General features: G+C 38.9%; 1 pseudogene; it reads left to right on the top strand.

The window, feature by feature from the left end:
- The first annotated feature begins 5,672 nt into the window (after positions 1-5,672).
- LOC145765732 (U6 spliceosomal RNA) lies at positions 5,673-5,785 on the top strand (annotated as a pseudogene).
- Positions 5,786-21,444: the final 15,659 nt, after the last annotated feature.

Genomic DNA, 21,444 nt, shown 5'->3' on the forward strand with positions numbered 1-21,444 from the left:
TTTCTGCATTGTGTCGTCACCTTTGACAGCATTTGTGACATCATCAATTGTCATTGCTAGTGGAATTGCTGATTGAGAAATAAAGTTCACATATTGTTCAGTCGCATCACACAATTGAGTGCAATGTGTACTTCCCACGGGATGTCGAGACATGTAATCAGCAGGGTTGTCTTTTCCTGGTTTATACGTCACAACGAAATTGTAGGGTTGCAATCTTAGATTCCAACGCTCAATTCTTGCTGGGGGCTTGGATGATGCATTTCTGAATATGAGTTCTAATGGCTTGTGATCTGTAATCAAATTGAAGGGTTTTTGCATGCCATATAGATACAGATGAAAATGTTCACAGCCCCAAACAATTGCTAGTGCTTCTCTTTCAGTTTGAGAATATCTTTGTTCGACAGGGGTGAGAACTTTACTTGCATATGCAACAATCCGTGCCGGTTCGTTAACATTGCTTCGTTGAGTGAGAATGGCTCCAAGTCCTACGGGACTGGCATCTACGATAAGCTCTGTTTCTTTGTTCAGGTCAAAGTATGTTAAGACTTCATTCCCTGTCAGGCTGTCTTTGAGAGCTTGTATTGCGTCATCATGCACAGCAGTCCATTTCCACTCTGTGTTCTGATGTGTTAACTCTCGCAACGGTTGAGTGATTGTTGAAAAGTTTCTGATTGTTCTTGCACAATAGTTTGCTAATCCCAGTAGACTTCGCACTTCACCGACTGATTTTGGCGTTGCAGCATTCTTTATAGCATTTATTTTGGTGTCTTGTGCAGAAATGCCTTTGTCAGAAAATGTGTATCCATAAAATTCCAATTTTGTTTTGTTAAATTCACATTTTCTTTTGTTCAGAGTGAGATTCTTTTCTCGCAATCGTTGCAATAAAGCATCAAGATTCTTGTTGTGGTCTGCTTCAGTCTTTCCATAGACAATGATGTCATCGCTAATGTTGAGTGTACCGGGTAGGCCATCGAGTGCTTGCTGAATGGTTTTTTGAAAAAGTTCGGCTGCTGAACTCACACCAAAGTTTAAACGTTTGTAGCGATATAACCCATTATGAGTTGAGAATGTTGTTATGTATCTGCTGTCATCATCCAACTCAATTTGGTGATATCCTTTGTTCAGATCTAGCTTTGAAAACATTTTGGCTCCATTTAGTGCATGAATAAGGTCATCCACAGTTGGGCAGATGTGTCTTTCACGATGTATAGCCTTGTTTGGCATTCTCATGTCCACACAGATTCTTACTTCTTCTGGGTTGTTTGGTTTTGGTGGTGTGACAATGGGGGATACCCAAGGTGTTGGACCATTGACTTTTTCAATTATATCATGGTCTTCCAAGTATTTCAGTTCTGTGTTGACTTTTTTCCGAATGTGAAATGGTATTCGCCTGTGTGGGATAGCTGTAGGTATCACTGATTTGTCAATGTGGAGTTTGGCTTTGAAGTCTTTGAGTTTGCCTATGCCTTGAAAACGGTCAGCATATTTGTTAATGATGCTAGAATTTGTACCAGTGACAGTTTGATTGATTATGTGTAACAGGTTTAGATTAACAGCACTGTTGTAGCTCAACAAACAGCCATGTGTTCCTTCCACTACATAAAATGTGGCATAAGTTGATTTATTTTTTGTCTTTATGTCAGCATGACATTTGCCAAGTAGTTTCATTGGCTTGCAAGAACCATATGTAAAAATTTTAACATTGGTTTTGAAAAGTTTGCATTGTATTTTGTTGAAGTTTTCTTCATCAATGAGATTAGCTGATGATCCAGAATCAAGCAAAAATTTGATGTTTTTTCCATTGATGTTTAGATTTGCAGTAGGATTCTTTTCTGAATTTATTCTACATACATAAGCAATTTCTTCATTAGAATCTGATTTGTCATTACTGCTTTGCTGTTCAGATGTAGCTCTAACATTTCTTTGATATTGTTTTTGTTTAGTTAAACAGCATTTTTCAAAATGATTTGGTTTTCCACAATTTCTGCAAGTCTTTCCAAATGCAGGGCATGACCGCCTTCCCTTAGCATGAGGATAACTGCCACTGCAAAATAGCACTTGCTGATGCTTGTTGACTGTCTGAGTTGTGTTGGCCTAGTAGGTTTTGGCTTGAATGAATGCTGTTTATTTGTTGAGAGTTTGTGCATTTTGTTGATCGATTGTGATTGACTGTGAGCCTGTTGTTCAAGATGTTCTGTTTGCTGTCGTGAAGTTTCAAGGGTTTTTCCCATTTCAAGCAAATTTGTTAGATTCAGATTTTTTGCTTCTAGAGCTCTGGTACGCAGTTTTTTGTCAGAAGTTTTGCTGATGATTTGCCTTTTAATTTCTTTGTCAATTTCGCCACCAAAATCACAAGTTTGAGCCTTTTTTCTAAGTCTGGCGTAAAACTGATTGATGGTTTCATCTGGCAGTTGTGCCATTTCACGAAATTGCAGCACTTCATAGTCAATGTTTATCTGAGGCTTGAAGTAGTTACTGATGGCTTGTTTGGCAGCCTCATAATCATTTTCATTACCAGTGTTAGGTAAAGTTATAAAGATGTCGAACAGCCATTCTCCTGCATAGTGCAGTAGAGATGCTCGTTTGATTTTATCTTCTTTAATTTTATTGACAATAAAGAAGTTTTCTAAACGACAAACCCACTTGTTCCACCGTTGTCCAGTTGATGAAGGATCACCCTCTTCAAAAGATGGAAATGCTTGCGAAAGACCAGTCATCTTGCTGTCTTATGTTGATGTGTTTAGCCTACGTGGTTTCTGAAACTCTACTCGTCGCCAGTTATAATGTTCTGCCTTTACTCACTAGTACACCTTGCTTGCTTACTGTTTCTTTTTAATAAATGTAAAATCCGTTTACATGTGCGAAGTAACATAAATACACAACGGTTCATGCAATATCAATATGAGAATATAAATGAAAGGGACTCATGAATACTACAGTATCAACATTCAAAATTGACTGAAGCTGTTAAACTAACTTACCAGTAGTGAGTAACATTGCATACAACTGAACATATAAATGGAGATTTATTAAATAGGCCTACTCTATTTGCTAACTTTAATAAACCTGGAAGAAATACAATTTTCTGCCTACTTTACCCACAACATGCTTCAAGGAAACTGGGCAGAAACTTAAAGGAAACAGATTGGTAATGGCAGTTTGTTGTGAATTTTCTGTGTAATCTATGACTTCATGAACAGATAAAAGCTCCTTGAAACGAAAACATTGTAGCTTATAGCCTACCTAATTTTGTTAAACTAAGCTGCATAACTGTAACTGCTTCAGCTTTTCATAAAGTTTGTAAGTTGTAACTAAACTTTTACTTTCTGGCAAAGATGCATAGTTAGTGAACAAGTTAAGGAAAATATAAAAAATAAGTTCAGTAAAACTAGAACCTTAGCATAAAGAACAGACTATAGATGAAACATCTTCCTCCCAACTGATTCAGTTTCGATTCGAATAGGCCGTCAGTCAGTTTGAAGTACGCGCGATGACGTGGCCTCTACTAGAGGGCGCCATGCCTTAGAGTAATCTATGCTCTAACCCTCGCTGATCGCAGTTTCCGCAAACATTTTTCCGCAGTTTCCGCTAACCTTTACCCTAACTTTCAGGTAGTCTATGCTCTAACCCAGGGGTCACCAACCTTTTTTGCATGCGGGCCACCTTGGCACTAAGGAGAACTGTGGCGGGCCGCACTAATAAAATGTTAAGTATGTTGACTCTTATGCTAGAAGAGAACGCATTTCGTACCCAGTATCCAGCGTTTCATGTTGTTCATATTTATGTTAGAATACCGCAGAAACAAAATTAATCGAACAATTAACGCTACTGCCAGGCCAAGCTCCTGTAGGGACCCGAATTTCCATTGTTTTTAGCTTTCTACAAAATGTAATTCTCACATAACAAATACGTTTCTTAAAAACTCACTTGTTGCGCACAAATATAGTTTGATAAATAGTTTTCTACCCAGGAACCCAACAGTGAGGATAAATAACTTAGTTGCGTTTCAGAAAACTCACTTGTTGTGCACAAATATAATTTTGATAAATGATTTTTTACTTAAATAACCTACCACCAGTAGCTTTTCCCCAAGTAATTCTGTTCAATGGCTATTCATCGCTTTTAACAAAACGTTGTATCCTCAGTTCACCTCTGCAACGGAATTTCAACCTCAGTTCGTAAACATGTTGTCGCAATTTGCCCTTTTTTGATTACGTAACTGCTTGCTTTTGCCTTCTTTTTGAAAATGCTTTATATACAGCCGTACAAACAAGTTTCACACAGAATAATATAACATAATAATAATAATAATAATTCGATTCGAACTCACAAATAAAGAAATTATTGAGACTCATTTTGCGTTATCTCTACGCCATCGAAGCATTGTTACGCCAGCAGCGGTTCTGCTGTCACCAGGGGAATAAACATTTATAAATCTACAATAAAAACTTCGAACCCCTGCACTCCTTTTACAACACTTTTAACTTTTTTACCAATGCCTAATAAACGAGGCCACTTGTTTTGGGCACTTATAGCGAGGTGAGCGGTTTCATCAGAATATTCATCGCCAAGCAAGAGTGGTGTTGCTACTTCGCTTCGCAAAAGATATATTGCAATTAACAGTTTCAGTAAACAAGGAAATGTTTGACACATCGCAATACAGGCAACAATAATGACCTGCAAACATATCAGCGAAAAATAGGCTCAAATAACAGGGAAAAAGAAACCAGGTACCATGAAACAAACGCTTGTGGAAATCATCGAAAAATCGTAATTCTATCGTAATTTATGAACATCAACGTGAACATTAACATCAACTTGCTCATCAACGTGGCAAGAATTTGTTGATTAACAACGTTTTGCAGTACTTGCTTCGGCAGTACATATACTAGGCCAGGGGTGGGCGAACTACGGCCCGCGGGCCGCATGCGGCCCGCGAGACCATTTTATGCGGCCCGCCGGCACTTGGAGAAACTACTAATCATCACTTATTGTTTTAATTAAACAGATTACATGACAAAATATTATTCCCTTTACGAGTGTGTTTTTCTCTTCACTTTCAGTGCGTAAACACACACAGGTCAGTCGCGCATGTATTGCAACATGCTTTCACGCATTGTTTGATTCAATTGTTTGATCATAAAATACAAATACGGTAGCAGCTACCGTAGGCCTACCAGTACTTCTACTTTCCTCCAAATAGCTTTTCATTGTTATTTTAGATGCACAGTTTAATGTTTTCTACTTCGACATGATTTTTATTAAAAAATAAAAGATTTATATTTTTACTCTGTTAAAATAATGAGTGCTAAGAAACGAAAGATTGAAGACGAAAGTCGTGTTTTCAATAAGGAATGGACTGTTAAATACTATTTTATCGAAATTGGGAATAAAGCAGTTTGCTTGTTGTGCCGTGAATCCGTGGCTGTTTTCAAGGAGTACAATTTAAAAAGACACAACCAAACCAGAAGATTGTGAAAAACTGTGAACACTTGCACAAGTGTCATTAACTTTTGTGATGATGATTGCATAGCTTTAAACGTAACTGAGTGTGAAATACAAAAATTGTGTTTAATATGAATATGCGTTTATTTACCAGGGTAAATTTTCCTACTTTGTAATGAGAGTGTGCGGCCCCCCGGCTGCAACATTTTTTCAAATGTGGCCCTCAGTACAAAAAGTTTGCCCACCCCTGTACTAGGCTATAATTGGAACGATACAGAGAATATTAGCATGGCTCCTGCGCAAGGATGACACGCAAAATCGTGAAGCGTTCCATATTTCTTAAAAAAAAAAACGTTTTACAGTACTAAGCCAAATATTTTCATAATACAGTCAGAAAAAGTCTCTAAATTTATATGTAATATTTTGCCAATTTATTATAAATTGAGTTGGCACGCCGACCCATTTTGCCAACAAACACTTGCATAAAGGGAACACTGCTCGTGAAACACAATAACGGTGAAACTCGCACTAGTGTTTACATGACATTTGCAAACTTAAAATAAGCAACCCTATGCTCACAGACAATTTCGAAATTCGAAAACAGACGTTTTAATCAACCACTGGGACAGTGTGGCTGGACATCGCATTGGAATAACTTTAAGCAACCCCCACCTAGAACTGTAATCTGATTGGTCGGTCGGTGGAATGGTATGCAATGCGAAAATATGCTTCCCGGAAAGTATTTTTTGCTTTCGTGCTCTTTAACTTTTCAAGAAAAGTATTTTTGGTTATACTTGTACGCTGATACCTTCGCGGGCCGCAGCGATACAGCGTGGCGGGCCGCATGCGGCCCGCGGGCCGCCATTTGGTGACCTCTGCTCTAACCCTAACCCTCGCTGATCGCAGTTTCCGCAAACATTTTTTCGCAGTTTCCGCTTACCCAACCTCTAACCATCGAGTAATCTAATCAATGCTCTTTAATCCTAACCCTCCGCTGATCGCAGTTTCCGCAAATATTTTCCGCAGTTCCCGCTAACTGCAGTTTCTGCTAACCCTCGAGTTGTTTCTGGAAACTCCGATCAGCAACTTCGGCTTTGTGCTGTTAAACTGCAATCAGCGACTTCGGCTTTTTTATTTTTTTCTCTCGATCTTTTCAGGGTACGAACTGAGGGTACGAACTGTTCAGGGTCCGAACAAGGTTGCACCCTTTTCAAATTAGGGCAGAATTCCTTATCTGGCAACGCTATGTATTGTATAGTAACATTGTATTATTTAATGTCCTTTTCATACAACAAAGCAATATGCAGGTTGAAACATTTCCTTATATAACCTACCTATCATGGGATATGATAAGTTAGGTTTAATATAAGTCATCTGCTTTTTCTTTAGATTGAACCGTCAACACCAGGGGCGGGCAACTTTTCCAGTCGGCAGCCTGATATGGGAAAATGAAGTACTTGGCTGGCCGGATTGATGAATCGTTACATTAATCGCGCATTTATCTACCTAGACAAGGAATACAGGGTAGATTGGTTAAAACCGCCCGGTTAAAACTTGGTTTAAACCAGGCAGTTTTGACCACCTATTAGGCTACTGGTCAAAACCCCTTTAGTGTATGAATCAAGTTGCTTTTCAATTGAATTAAAAATATTACCCTCCATGTTTAGTAATGATGTTCAACTATATTTTGTTTTGATCAACAATAACCTAAATGCTGGATCTGGAACAAAAAATATTCAATTTCTCTGTTTATTTTTGATATTTTAATCAGTTGGTTATTTTATAAATTGAGAAAATTCAAATTCTAAAAATAAGTTTCTGATGAACCAAAAAATGCTTGGTAGAACAATGAACCATTTGCACAGCTAACTGAAGTACAAGAATTTATTCCAACAAACTTTTTTTATGAAAAACATTTGCCATCAATTTTTCCATAAAATTTGCGCAACATTTGCCCTCCCGTTGCGTAGCACATAAGACGTAGCACGACATGTAATTAAGGTAGTAGTCTTAACGCTGTTTGAACTTTAAGTCTTGTTTTTGGCGGCGCTGAAAGAAGAGAAAAATCCAAGCTAAATATAATCTTTCGTACGAATTTTACAGGCAGCCATCTGTGGTTGCCTCATTGCCTGACAGGTCGGTGTTGGCGGCCATTAATGAAAGTTCAGGCGGCCATGGCCGCCAGCTACTTCAAGGCCTGCATATCAAAATGGTCACAACTCACAACTGCTTTTATATTTCCTAAATAGCCCATAGCCCAGGTAGCCAACCATTCACTACATAAAAATATTTTCCTGGGTTTTGACCGGTTTAAACCTAGTTTTCACCGGTTAAAACCAGGTTTAAACCGCTTCCTGAAGAAATAAATTGTATTTAATGTAGGCTAATGTAAACTTAGGTTTTAAGCATAGAGACCAAAAACAGTATTTAATGAATTTATTAACAATTAACGTAATGTACTTCAATAGCTGCTGAAGTCAATGAGACATCTGTGGTCGATCAAAATTGTCAACAAGTTCTTTGAACTCTGGCTGTATGTCGGACGTAGAAACCCTCAGTAAAGACTGCATGTGAACAACAGTGAGATTGGATCGCAGCTTTGTCTTGCTAATGGTCATGGTCGAAAATGTTTGCTTGCAAATGTATGTAGACCCGAACAGAACAAGTAGTTTCATGGCCATCTTTCTCAGGTTGGCAAGCTTGGACTCAATTCAGTGACGCATAAAAATTGTCAATGCTTTTAGATTGGAATATCTCTTTCAAAGACCTAAAGAATGACTAACAGTTCACTATTATTTGAATTTTCTCGGCAACCGATTTGTAGCAAGAATTGACAGCGATAAACACATGTTTTGCCCATGAGGCTGGGCCATAGCCGTACGAGACCAAACCATTTTGGGGGGGCAGAACGTAACTTTGCCCAAATGTGCACGCTTTTGTAGAAATTGCCCAAATATAATGCATGCGGTGCGTGATAACAGTGAAAAACTAACATAACAAGATCACCAGCAGTGGCGTAGCCAGTAATTTTGAAAGAGAGGGGGTTGACGTTGTGTTTCGCTTATGACGACACCCAGTAGTGGGGGGTCTGGGGGACCTCCCCCAGAAAATTTTGAAAAATTACTTTGAATTTGGTGCATTCTGAAAGTATTTTCAACAAAAATGTGGTTATGAATATTCCTGTAAAAGGGTGCTGTCCGGTGGCATAGCAAAAGGATAAGATCATGTTTTCTTCGGCATGTTTCGGAAATAAAGCTACAAGTCTCTATGTTTTCTTGTTGCTAATTCCTGGCTGAGATATTTGAATGTTTGGTAATGGCAAAACTCGCTCTTTGCAATACCCACACCCCCCCCCCCCCCTGGCTACGCCACTGATCACCAGCTAGCTAGAATTTCTTACCAAAGTAGGCAATCAAGATAGAACAACTGAATTCATCTTTGAAGATACCTTGCTTCTGCATTGCTCGATGCTTCTGCACTTTGGCATAATAAGTAGGAGTAACAAATATTGTTTTACATACCACAAATAATAAACAACGCCACTTAAATATTCAGTTGTGATGTCATAAAAGACTCAGAAAAGTAAACATTGCAGGAAACCGGCTCAGGGGTACCATGCGGATTCAGAAAAAACTACATAACAATAGATAAATTATAATTAAATGTAATAAAACACAGACATACTACTTCTGTTCAAATAAACTTTGTTCAATCAATTAAAGTAGTTTTGATGATACGAATTTTAGTACAAAAATAAAAAGGTCTGGCAGCACTACTTCTAAAAATATGGTTAGGCTAGGTAATTTGATGACAAAAATAACTAATATACAGTATTCTAAGTTTGTATACAGACGATGACGTAGGATTCAAAGAACCCAATTAGCCTAACAGTACGTATTTACATTGATTCAATGTCTGAATATTGAATAATATTCAATCATCGGATTTGCAGAAGGTGTCGTTGGATTTTCAAAAAATTGCCGAATAGGCAACTCGCCGAAAAAGGCTCTTGCCGAATAGGGAACTCGCCGAATAGTAACAGAACCTTTTATAAAAGTAAATAAACAAAGCTAAGCAACACCTTAACAATACATTACTTTTAACAGGTATATATAACATGTTTTTGTTAAATGTTGTGGTGTTGCTTAGCTATGTCCGTTTATGGTTGAAAAAGTACAGTGACCTCCCCACCCGAATTGTTTTATAAAAGTAGGCTATTTACCAGATTTATATAAATTCATATTTTGTAGTTGCCCAAATCAAGATGATGCATTTATTGATATTATGAAAAAAATTAAAGACTTTGTAAATTTTGATGCCGAGACAACTGCATCATGCCGATTTGGGCAGTTAATAGACTAGGCTATGATCAGATATTTTCATATTTTTTTGTTGCCCAAATCTAAACGATATGAACAGTTATGTAAATGGGAAAAATTAATGAATTTGTTCATTTTGGGGAAACTGCCTCACGCTAATTTGGGCAGTTGCATAATCAGACTAATCAGTTTCATCAAATAGCCTAATTTCATGATTTCAGCTGCCCAAATCAACACGATGCATTTGTGAAAATTGATAAAATTAGCTATATTGCAAATTTTGCCATTTGATTTGGGCAGTTTCACAAAACTATTAGAGACATATTTTGGTGGCTGCCCAAATTGGCATGATGCAGTTGGTTAAATGCATTTCGTACTACAATTTGATCACCATGGAATACAATACATCAATACGGGTGTCCCAATGGACAATTTTGCGGCACATTTCTTGTGCAAATAAGAGGCTGTACTTAGTTTGATAGGTAAAAGTTACTAATTTATAGTTTTTCTTAATTCATGCAATTTTGTAGCTTTTTATATAGCAATTTTTGCCCTAATAATTTCAAGATTTTTCCCGAATTCGCGACGTTTTGAAACAACAGGGGGGGCGGCTGCCCCCCCCTGCCCCCCTGGCTCGTACGGCTATGGGCTGGGCTCATTAGTATCGTACCGTATTCTTGCCACAGTCGCTATTATTTGACGTAGTAAACATTAGTGGGGGATTGCGGCAGAGTGTGGCCGCGGGCCACATTATCATGTAAAGACTGGAAACTGTCTACGTGCCGCTCAAAATCCTGTCGTGGGCCGGATCCGGCCCGCAGGCCATATGTTGCCCGCCTCTGATCAACACCATTATAAATTGAAACATCCAGAAACTTTGCAAAACACAACTATATGTTAATGTTTGGAATGAAATTGACATCTTGATTTTTATACACATGTCAAATCTGCTTCGGAGTTAGTGGCAGATAGCGCAAAACATCACAAAGGCTGGAGTCGCTCAATTTTGATCTCAAGTGGTTCAAGTTTATAACCATGAACTTCTGCTCACACAAATATGAGCCAAACAAGCTCAGCATTTTTTGCAAATGTTTGCATTTCTGAAAATTTGCTTTTATATAACTGCTGGTAAAAAGACATGAGGAAATAATGTTGCTGTCAGTTTCACAGAAGCTCAATTAACTGCAGATAAGCAGGGAGCTCAAGTTGTCAACCTCCTAGTAGTGAGCCCTGGTAATTGATTCTTGCAATCAAGCGAATGACAGCAAATCGACACAGCAGTTTTAGAAACAAGAAGAAGAGAAGGTGGAGTCTCATCAGGGTTTATACAGAAAGAAATGAATAGCAATAGTTACTTATCAATTGGGGCAAACCCTAAAAGCAGTCTTCAAATTAGCTAGCATGATCTGTATCACGGTATCACTCATTGCTATACTCTGCAGGACAATAGTAGCTGATTTCGTAATTACTAATTATAATACAATAATGAATCTAACGTGTTTCTCCAGATTTTCTTTTTTTGTTTTTGAAAAAACACTGCCTTCATTAACTAAAAAAAAATGATAGTTGAATTGGTATGACTTCTAGATGTGTCTGTAGGCCAAAAATAATAAGCTACATTGTGCAAAAACAACAAGTTTGGCCTGTGGGCCGGACTTTGGACACCCCTGCAGTAAATGCATATTCTATTCTTATATGACAAACCATTAAATAAATCAACGCACTTTTCACGTGCTATTCCATTGTTGACTTTGTCTTCAAGTTTTACTACAGACGAAATCGGTTAGTAGATACCGCTTAAACGTATCAATCGTTTATTTGAATCAAAGCCTGAAATCCTAAACCAAATCCAAACTAATGTTACGTAAAAACACCGGTTCAGAGTATATCGCTTAAAAGAATACGTCGGATAAAAGCATCAGGATTTGCTTCTCGTTTGCATACTTCATTCATTTAATTGTATAATTGTACCCGTAACCGAAAAGAGAATGTCTCTGTTTTGCTTCGCATAGTTGTCTGCAATGTTCAAAGGCGAAATGAAGCAAAGGTGAGACAGACGCATGCGATCAAAACAAAGGCAAGTGTCTGTAATCCCAGGCTATAATCTTGCGTGGTATACATCACACTGCAAACCTGTCCTGCACTGCAAACCTGTCCGCCCCGATAGCTCAGTTGGTTAGCGCACGACTTCTGGAACGAAAAGAAGCTTCAAGATCAAGCGGCGCTGGTTCGCCTCTCAGGGTGTGCGCTTGAGCAACGCACGTTAAGGACTGCTCTCCATTCAGCGGCATCTAATGGACGGAATAGTTCCCCGGCAACAAGACTTCAACAATCGGAAACTACACTCTGTCAATCTCGGTGACCGGGTCTGCGTCAGTGATTCAAAGCCTCTACAAGTATGCGAAACTGCCAGGATTAAGCTCTGCAAGAAGCTTTTCCAGTCCGAGGCAGTGATGTGCGCGCATACAAAAAATATTGACGCCGTCAGCGCAAACGCAAACGTTCGAAAAACTATACGCCGCATGCGTCAACGCAACTTGTAAAAAAAGTTGGCGGCGTCAGCGTTAGCGCATACTCTAGCGCACACTCATTTTGTTTGCTAGGTGCCAAACATTCACACGGTATAAACCACTCGAAACAACACACTTTTCAAGCCACTTCGCGATTTCTCGTTACAAGAAATTATCTTTTTGGCCGGAAGGCACATCTGGCATTGAAAATATAAGTTTTTGCCTTTCGACGAAGAGCTTAAAATCCTTTGCATGTAGGGCCATGGATTTGTATTATCATGCTTCATTTCACTTGGAGATTAGTATTACCGTAAGTTATTCCCTGAATACAATAGTGTAGTGTAAGAAACTGTAGCATATGCCTATAAAGAAAATTCTAGTATTATACTAACTGTCGCTCCTAGCAATATACTAACTGTCGCTCCCTAAAAATCCATTATAAAAAACAATCTTTTTAAAATAATTCCGTTTGAATAAGACTAATATTGCTTTTAATGCCATAATTCTCTCAGTAAGCTCTATGCTTTTTTCTGATAAGATTTTTAAAAAGTGGGTTAATGGAAGACAAAACTGCCAGACACAAGCAAGTTTAGATTCTGAACTGCACAACTCTTTGTTATTAGCATTCAGGGATAGTTAGCATTACTAGTGTTATTAGCAGTAGGCTACTCAAAAGCCTCTCACAATTGGCCCCTGGATGCATGTTTTGCTAAACTGCTCATCAAGTTACAAAACATATATAATTACATACTTACGCAACAGAATGTATAAATTGTCAAGTAAAAATTACCTTAGCTTGATAGCCTACTGTATGTAGGCCTACACATTACTACGCAGTCTACGCTACATAGCCTAGCCTACAACAAGAATAATCGGCAAAGTAATGTAGGCTACTACATATAACATACAGAGTACAACATCATGCAAGCAATCACGGTCGGAGACCAAATATTTGAGTTTGTTTAGATACATAGGGTAGGCTGCACTGCTCATTGCCTGAGAAGTTTCTGATTTGCCCCAAAATGCAAGACTTAACTAATATAAATTAAAGTGCTCACAATTGCTTACAAACACCTTCAACACTGCTTGACTAAAAAAACTTCACACTACGAAGCCAAGTCATTGTTTACATTTTACATGGAGCGGCATTACCAACCTACCTACTTGCTTGCTTACATTACATTCCTGTTTTGACCCGTAATTTACTAAGTAATTTCTCAGTAGGCCTAAGTTGTTTTAACTAATTCTTTCTTTTTTTCTGCAAGACTTCAGTCTCCACGTGGGACTCTAGCGTCCAAGGCAGTAGTGCGATATACAAACAAACTCCAGCTGACTGAACAATAGATGACACTGTGACACAACACTAGAACAATGGGCAATTGCAAGACGTTAACATTTTGCAGTTTGACAAAAAAAATTGCAAACAACAACTAAGACATTAAAAAGTATGCGTTGACGCTATGCGCTAAAAAACCGCGAAAACTTTACGGCGCATCCTCAAGCGCAAACTATCCAAAAAAATGTGGCCGCAAGCGTTAGCGCAAACAAAAAGTCTACGCCGCATGTATGCGGCGTAGAATTTGCGGCGCATACGTACATCTCTGGTCCGAGGATAAAGATTCAATCAATCAATCAAACAACCAATTTTCGCACAGCTGGGTTTCATTAAAATAGAAGAGCAGACAAAAGGAATAATCACACTTCCCAAATCCCAATTTAAAGAAGTTTAAATGCTTTTGATATCATCCGTCGGCGACTGGCCTTCCAAGGAATGGACAAGGAGAAATTATTTCGGCTTGAGAGGGAAGCAAGCATGTCCAAAAGTTTAAATCAGAAAACTTTGGAGAATTTTTTTTAATGCTGAATAAAAGTACCGTAGCCTGCTGTTGTGAAATGTAGTGCGTAATTTCATTTGTGCAGTTTTGTTCAGTTGAAAAACATCGCAAATTAATTATTTTATCTGACAGCGCAAAGGGCTTGAAAAAAAAAACCTTTACGATTTCAAAACAAACAATGAGTGTGAGTCGTGTTTTTCTACCATATACCATCCATATCTATTTTCGTAGGCACTGTTGCTACTCTCTTGTCATGGAAAAGTGCTAGATTTGACTAAAAAAAACACTAGATTCACAAAAAAACACTAGCATCATAAATACACGATCATTTACACGCATAATGTACAAAAATGACAGCCAATGGCATTAGTGAGTGTAAAAGTCCTTAAAATTTCAAAGTAGAACTGAATTTCCTTGAAAGTGAGAGCCTTGAAGTCATAGCCGTAGGAGAGTAAAACATTTTGGGGGGCGAACAAAATTTTCCCCAAATTTAGCCTTTGCAAATATATTGTCGAAAACGCAATATCACTCACAATCATCTCTGAGGTAATGTAGTCTAAGAACTCCACACTCATCAAATGTAAGCGACGAAATGTAAGCCTCCGGTACCATATGGTAGGCTACGCTACCTACTTTAGTCTACTTTGAACACTTTTCACAGTCATTTGTGTGTATTTTTTAAAGTATTTATGCTAAATATCTCAAATTCGGTCATCATTGGGTGTAACTAGACAAAAAACTCGAGTCCACTTTGAAAAGCACTACAAACACATTGATGCAGCCAAACAAAAATAGGTGGGGCTACTTTGAACACTGTCCAAACTTATCCACACCAACATAGCGGAAAATCGCTAAAATAACACTAGATAGCAAAAAAAAAACACTAGAACACTAGATGCAACCTAAAAACACTAGATCTAGTGGAAAAACACTAGGAGTGGCACCACTGTTCGTAGGCCACGTTCTATACTCAAAACTACACAGAAGGTACGGAGCTAAAAGTAGCACGCTTGAATCAAAAACTTCAACGGTCAAAGTTTGCGTTGTGACGTCACAGAGATCGGTGATATGAAAGATTGCCGATTTGCAGCCTGATTGCCGCAGTTTGCAGAAAAATGCTTTGCTGTGAGTTTCTCTCCGATTTTAACCGTATTTCGACTTACTTTTACATTAACAAAGTGGTTATTTTTACCAACTTGTTGCCATGGTTACAATCAGGGGTTGCCAGAGTTAGGATTAAAGTTAGGAAGGGTTAAGGCATAGATATCTTACATATAGATATGCAACTCAGCAATCGTGGAATTATCGTCACGCTCGTCGCTCAATCAATCAATCATTTCAATTATTTTATCTTTCGTCATTAACGCGTCCGGGACGAAAAAGATATTAACTACAAAAATCGATATAAACCTACCCGCACGTTAACGAACGGGAAAAGGTGGCAAAACCTTGAAAGGTTTAAAACGTGCCTGAATGAAAAATTATGTAGTAGGCTATATATCAGTAGTTAGCACGGCCACAAAACACAAAAAAACAAATAGCAAAAAATAAAACAAAATCAGAGAAGCACACATGTAGTAATGAATGACAGCCTAATGAAAAGTGTTGTGGATTAAATTTGCCAGTTCCAATTGATGTGGATGAGCAGTCATAATAATAATAATAGGATGGAGAAAGAAAACCAGACATAAAAGAAACCCATCCTCAGGCAAAATCCCGTTTCAATGTGGCCCAGGAGAGCAGGTGTTGAGCTGGTAGATGATGATGTCCTGATGGTGTTGTTGATGAAGCTCTTATCCCCTTTTGCGACGTGTCGTGTTGATTATGGAGTATTGCGTTTGCTGTTAATATCTACAAACATAAAAGTACAGCACAAGCAATCGATATTATTGTTAGGTAAGCCTAATCTTTTGTAAATAATTTCGGATTTCCACTAAAATCTTCACAAGAATGCAAGAAAGCCTTTCTAAGTTGTCTTTCTATTGCGTGTCCGTTTTGCTTAAATGTTGTTTTAGTTTGTGAATAAAAAGTGACTTTGTATCAGTCTTTCTAATTGAAGAAGGAAATTCGTTCCATGTTTTCGCACCTGTGAATACTATTGAATGTTGAGTAAGCGTTTTTGAGAAGTATGGAATGTTTAGAGAATCATTATCATGGTTTCTTGTTGACAGGCTGTGAACCTCTTTGACATATTTAAAAAGGTTGGTGAAGCAATCTGGTAGTAAATTGTTGTAAAATTTCAACACGAAAACACCAATTTCCAGTTTGAACAATTCCTCAATTGTTGTCGGGATCTTGCTACAACTATCATTGTTGGGACGTAAAATACGATGAAATTTGTCACAGATTTTTTGAAGTTTTGTATAAGTCCTTCGTTGCCATATTTCCTAGTCGTAATGCAATACCTCAGGTTACTTTCAATTAAAGAATGGTATAAGCAGATTGTTATGGACAATTTTCACCAAATCAAACGTCATATAAAAACCGTTATGGTCTACTTAACCTAGCTGGCATCTTACGTAATGAAAATTGCTAGAAAATGTCCAAATATTGCACCATCGTTCGTAACACCTGATGAAACATTGCATCATCGACTTTCAACACCTGTTTGAATTGCGTGACAATGTCTTTCATTATTGCGCCACAGTTACTGTCTACGTGAGTTTGAGATATCGCAAATTATTCTAGTCATTCGTAAAATGGTTGCTTGAAAGTTGGAGGCATATTTAACTGTTTGCTTAGTGCTTGCCAGCTGGACGAATATTCCGTCTTTTATCCAAGTAATCTGTTCTGTAGTGACAAGTTTTAGTGGTGTACGGCGTTGCAATCCATTTTCGACAGCCAGGTGGCTAATTTTACAGAAATACAATTTTGAATAGACGTTTCAAAGGAGTGTTTCTTTCGGTCATTACATACAGACGAACGGATTCGGGAATCTTATGTTACAATTTTCCCACGAAGAGATTATGGTTTACCGCTGTGACCACAGATCAATATTGACAAATTAAGACAGGGTCTAATCTTGGTAATTATGCCAAAATTTCTTCGAAGCTTTTGCAGCAAATGTTGCATGTGTGGTTTCCATGAAAGATTTTCATTCAAAGTCGACTGACTTTATGGACACAATCAACAATCAAGGTTGCCAGCTTGGATAGCGTTGTTCCAGACAATTGTTCACCTAATCAAACGTCATATAAAAACCGTTCAAGTCTACTGAATATTACGTCATGGAAGTTGCTAGAAAATGTGCCAAAATTGCACATCGTTCATAAGACTTGTGTCAAACCTGTTTAAACCTGTTTAGGCCTGTTTCAGTTTGAAACCTGTTTAAACATGAAACATTGGATCACCAGCTTGAACACCTGTTTTGAATTGCGTGACAATGTCTTTCACTATTGCGTCACAGTACTGCATACGTGAATTTGAGATATTGATATCTATTCTGGTCATTCGTGAAATGGTTGCTTGAGAGTTAGTCGCACATTTAACTGTTTGCTTAGTGCTTGCTAGCTGGACAAAAATTCCGTCTTTACCTAAGTAGTTTGTTCTGTAGTGACAGTTTTTTAGAGGTGTACGGCGTTGCATCTCGATTTCGATAGCCGCGGGCTAATTTTACAGAAATACACTTTTTGAAAAGACGTTTCAAAAGAGTATTTGTTTTTTCGGTCATTACATTCAGACGAACGGATTCGGGAATCTTACGTTACAATTTTCCCACAAAGAGATTATGGTTTACCGCTGTGACCATAAAAAATAAAGACGTGGCTTGTTAGTTGGTAGGCCAAGAAGCACTTAGAAGCATAAAAAATAAAGACGCTGTTGTCAGTTGGAACTTAGAAGCACAAAGAATAATAAAGAAGATCTTGTTGGTTGGTAGTCTACAGAAGCAAAGAAAATTGGAGACATTTCTTCTCGGTTGGTAGGCTACTGAAGAACTTTAAGCTAAAAAGTAAAGACATTTATTCTCAGTTTGTTACTGAAGAAAAATAACTTTGACATTCATTGGCAAGAAAGAAGATTAAAGACAATCCATCTGTGCTTGAAGATTCAAGTGGACGAATCCAAGCAAGTTTTGTGGACTTTTGGACTTCATATACTCGTACAGCTACGGTATCGTGCATTTAAATTCTTTTTTGTATTTTTTACGGTCATTGCAGTTAAGTTTTTTATAACTACTGTTATAATTTGTGTGTTTGTGTAACTTAATTTTTTAATTGTTAAATTTAGCCCCAACATTTAATATGTCTACACTCGGTGGCGACAGGGACTCGACCGCCGTCGACTCGACTGAGTTTAAGCTTGATGATGTTCTTTGCGGTCGGGCAGGCCATTCTGGGGAGGGACCCAGTAACGATAAGGCTAAATCAGTTCGAGAGGCCCGGCATCTTAGACGGGATATTTTGACTCAAATTGGGAAACTTTCTGTAGCCCTAGGTTCTTTGAGTGATAAGCAGGAACTGTTAATTTTTAGATCTAACTTATCTACTTTAGAAGAGGAATTAAGGCATTTCCATGCTCTTTTGAGTAAAATTTTTAACTCTGCAATCTTGGCAGAACTTCGTGATAGGGTAGATCCAGAATTTAACTCGTTAAAAAATAATTTCGAACAAAAAGAAAGTGAGTTCTCGGATAGGTTGGATGCTGACATACATCCTGAGGATAGCGCCTCAAATGTAAGCACTAGGATGTCTGAGAGCTCGTCACGGATAGTTGCACAAATTAACCTACAGTTAAGACGAAAGGAGCTCCAGATACAAGCTGAGGCCGAAGCAAGAGCTGCTGAGGCCATCGCGAGAGCTGAGGCCATACGAGCTGAGGCTGCCGCGAGAGCTGAGGCCATACGAGCTGAGGCCATCGCGAGAGCTGAGGCCGAAGCGAGAGCTGCTGAGGCCGCCGTGAAAGCTGAAGCTAGAGCTGCTGAGTTCGCACTCAAAGATGCTCAGTTGAGGGCCGAACAACGTAAAGAGGTAGTTTTAGCTGAATATCGTTCTGAGTTGGGCTCCCGGCGTAGCTCTAGGAAGGGCTCTTCTAGGCATTCCAGAAGTGAACATCAATCGCAGTTTAATTTACCTAACCTTTTCCAGACGCCTGTTCAATCCGTAAGTGGACCAGTACAATCCAAATGTTTTCCAGCTGTTTCAGGAGGTCTCGGGGCCGCGGCTAAGGGTCTTCCGAAGGCTGTACAGCCAAGGTCTGCAAATTACAACCGAACTCCTCCCCCAGAGCGTACAAAACATGGGGCCGCCATTAGCAGTAATGCTTTGCCCCTACAAAGTTGTCTGCGCCGCTAGTTGTTGATCGCCCAGCTACACGTAATTTGGGTGGTTGTGAGAGGCGTATCGCGTCTCCTGATTTTAATTTGTGTAAGGAGCATGATCGGGCTGTGCATGTGACTGAGCCCCCTCAGCCCTTTAAGGGATATAGCTTGTCTTCTCCCGCTAAATCGAGTTCTCAACAACAGGATTGCTTTTTTGAATACCAAAATAGTAGGACGTTTTTCGATAAGGCGGCCTTGATTGGTTACGATGGTAATAATATGCCATTTATCTTCTTTAAAAATCGTGTTACGGCCTTAATGGCAGCTTCGCCCTTTAAAGGAACTCGTTTGACTTTGTTACAAGCAGCTTGTGTTAGAACAGCTGCGCAAACGATTGCTAATTTGGTTTCCGACACTCCTGGCTTGTCAGAGGAAGACAGGATAGAAATGTCGTTAGCTCGATTGTCCCAGCGCTTTGGGGTTCGTGGAGGTCTTTTTGCAGAACCAGAAATTAGAAAGTATCGCTATGGTAGCAAATTAAATTCGATCTCTTCCAGTGATTTGAAACAGTTTAAAGATGAATTATCGCAGTGTTTGCTTTACGCGCAAGCTTATGGTCAGCGTGATAAATTAGAAGGACGTTTTGTTTTGGATTTGGCTAAGCGACTCCCGTTTGACGCTAAGCAGCGTTATCTTGACTTTTTAGGTGATCAGTATGGTGGCACTGATGAGCCTACTTTTCAGAGTTTGTTTGATTTTGTAGTATGGGAGGAAACGCGCAAGTCGACTGATTTTAGCATTATGCTAATTGGCGATTCTGGTGAGTCGCAGCAATTTAAAAAGTTTGGCAAAGGAAAATTGCCTTCATGTCCGGTTAGGCAGACTTCGGTAAAACCCCATGATGATGTGATGTCAGGGAGTTCGCAGTACTCGACTGCTGTTGGTGCACCGCGCGGTGGTGAAGCCAGACGTAAAAACCTACCGGCATGCATTTGTTGTTCGTCACGTGTTCAAGTTGAATATCATTGTTTGTCTCATTGTAAAGAATTTTTGCGCTTGACACCTAAAGATCGGAGAGATGTTATTGTGAAAGCTGGAAAATGCTTGAATTGTTTGCGCCAGCATATGGTTAGGGACTGTAATCATGCAAACAACTGTCGTCAGTGTGGGCCTAACAACGATAGGAAACACTATCTTCTTCTGCATGATTTTTATGTGACGTCACGTGATTCTCTGGATTCGATCGGCAAAGATGATACTGGTGCCAGAGTTCCTGTGCGTAATGTTAAGATTGGAAATGTTAAAGCAGCCTTTAACCGAGTTACTGCTGCTCGTATTTTGAATCCAATGACTGGCAAATCGAAGTTGGTGTATTGTCAGCATGATCCTGGTTCGCAGTTGACGTTTGTTTTGAGTGATTTGGTGTGCGAACTTGGTCTTAAACCGTATGATAAAGCGTCGTTTAAAATGGATACTCTGGCTGGTCAGAAACCTACTTGTGCTAACCTTGTAAAACTCAACATCCAGTCGTTAGAGACAGATGAACTGTTTTGTGATATAACTTCGGTGGTTAACCCAGCTTGGGCTGACGATGTTAAAACTTTACCGCATAAACAAGATTTAAATGGTTTCCGTCATTTTCATGACGTGAATATGTTTCATTTGAATGATTGTAGTAGGCTACTGTAGATGTACTGATTGGCAACGACAACGCTTATTTGATGTGGGCCAAAGAGGAGCGTGTTGGTGAAAATCGTAGTGAACCGCATGCTTTGCTCACTCCTCTCGGTTGGTTGGCTTGTGGTGGTAAGTCACCCTTAGATGAAAGCGTTGCTAATGTGTGCAGAGTGCAGACGTCTTCAGAGTCGGATGTCATCTCTGGCTTTCAGCGTAAAATTGAGTCTCGTGATATGGAAATAGCAGACCTGAACAAAGTCATTCAGGATTTGACCTTGCAAAATGAAACCTGTGAATTGTCTCGCAATGACATTTTGGCTAGAGAACTTGTTGAACCGAATATTGAGTTGAAAGATGGTCGATTTGAGATACCTGTACCGTTGAAGGAAGATATTGATTTA

The sequence above is a fragment of the Aplidium turbinatum genome, chromosome 2, assembly GCF_918807975.1.
Source record: "Aplidium turbinatum chromosome 2, kaAplTurb1.1, whole genome shotgun sequence".
Taxonomy (NCBI): Eukaryota; Metazoa; Chordata; class Ascidiacea; order Aplousobranchia; family Polyclinidae; genus Aplidium; species Aplidium turbinatum.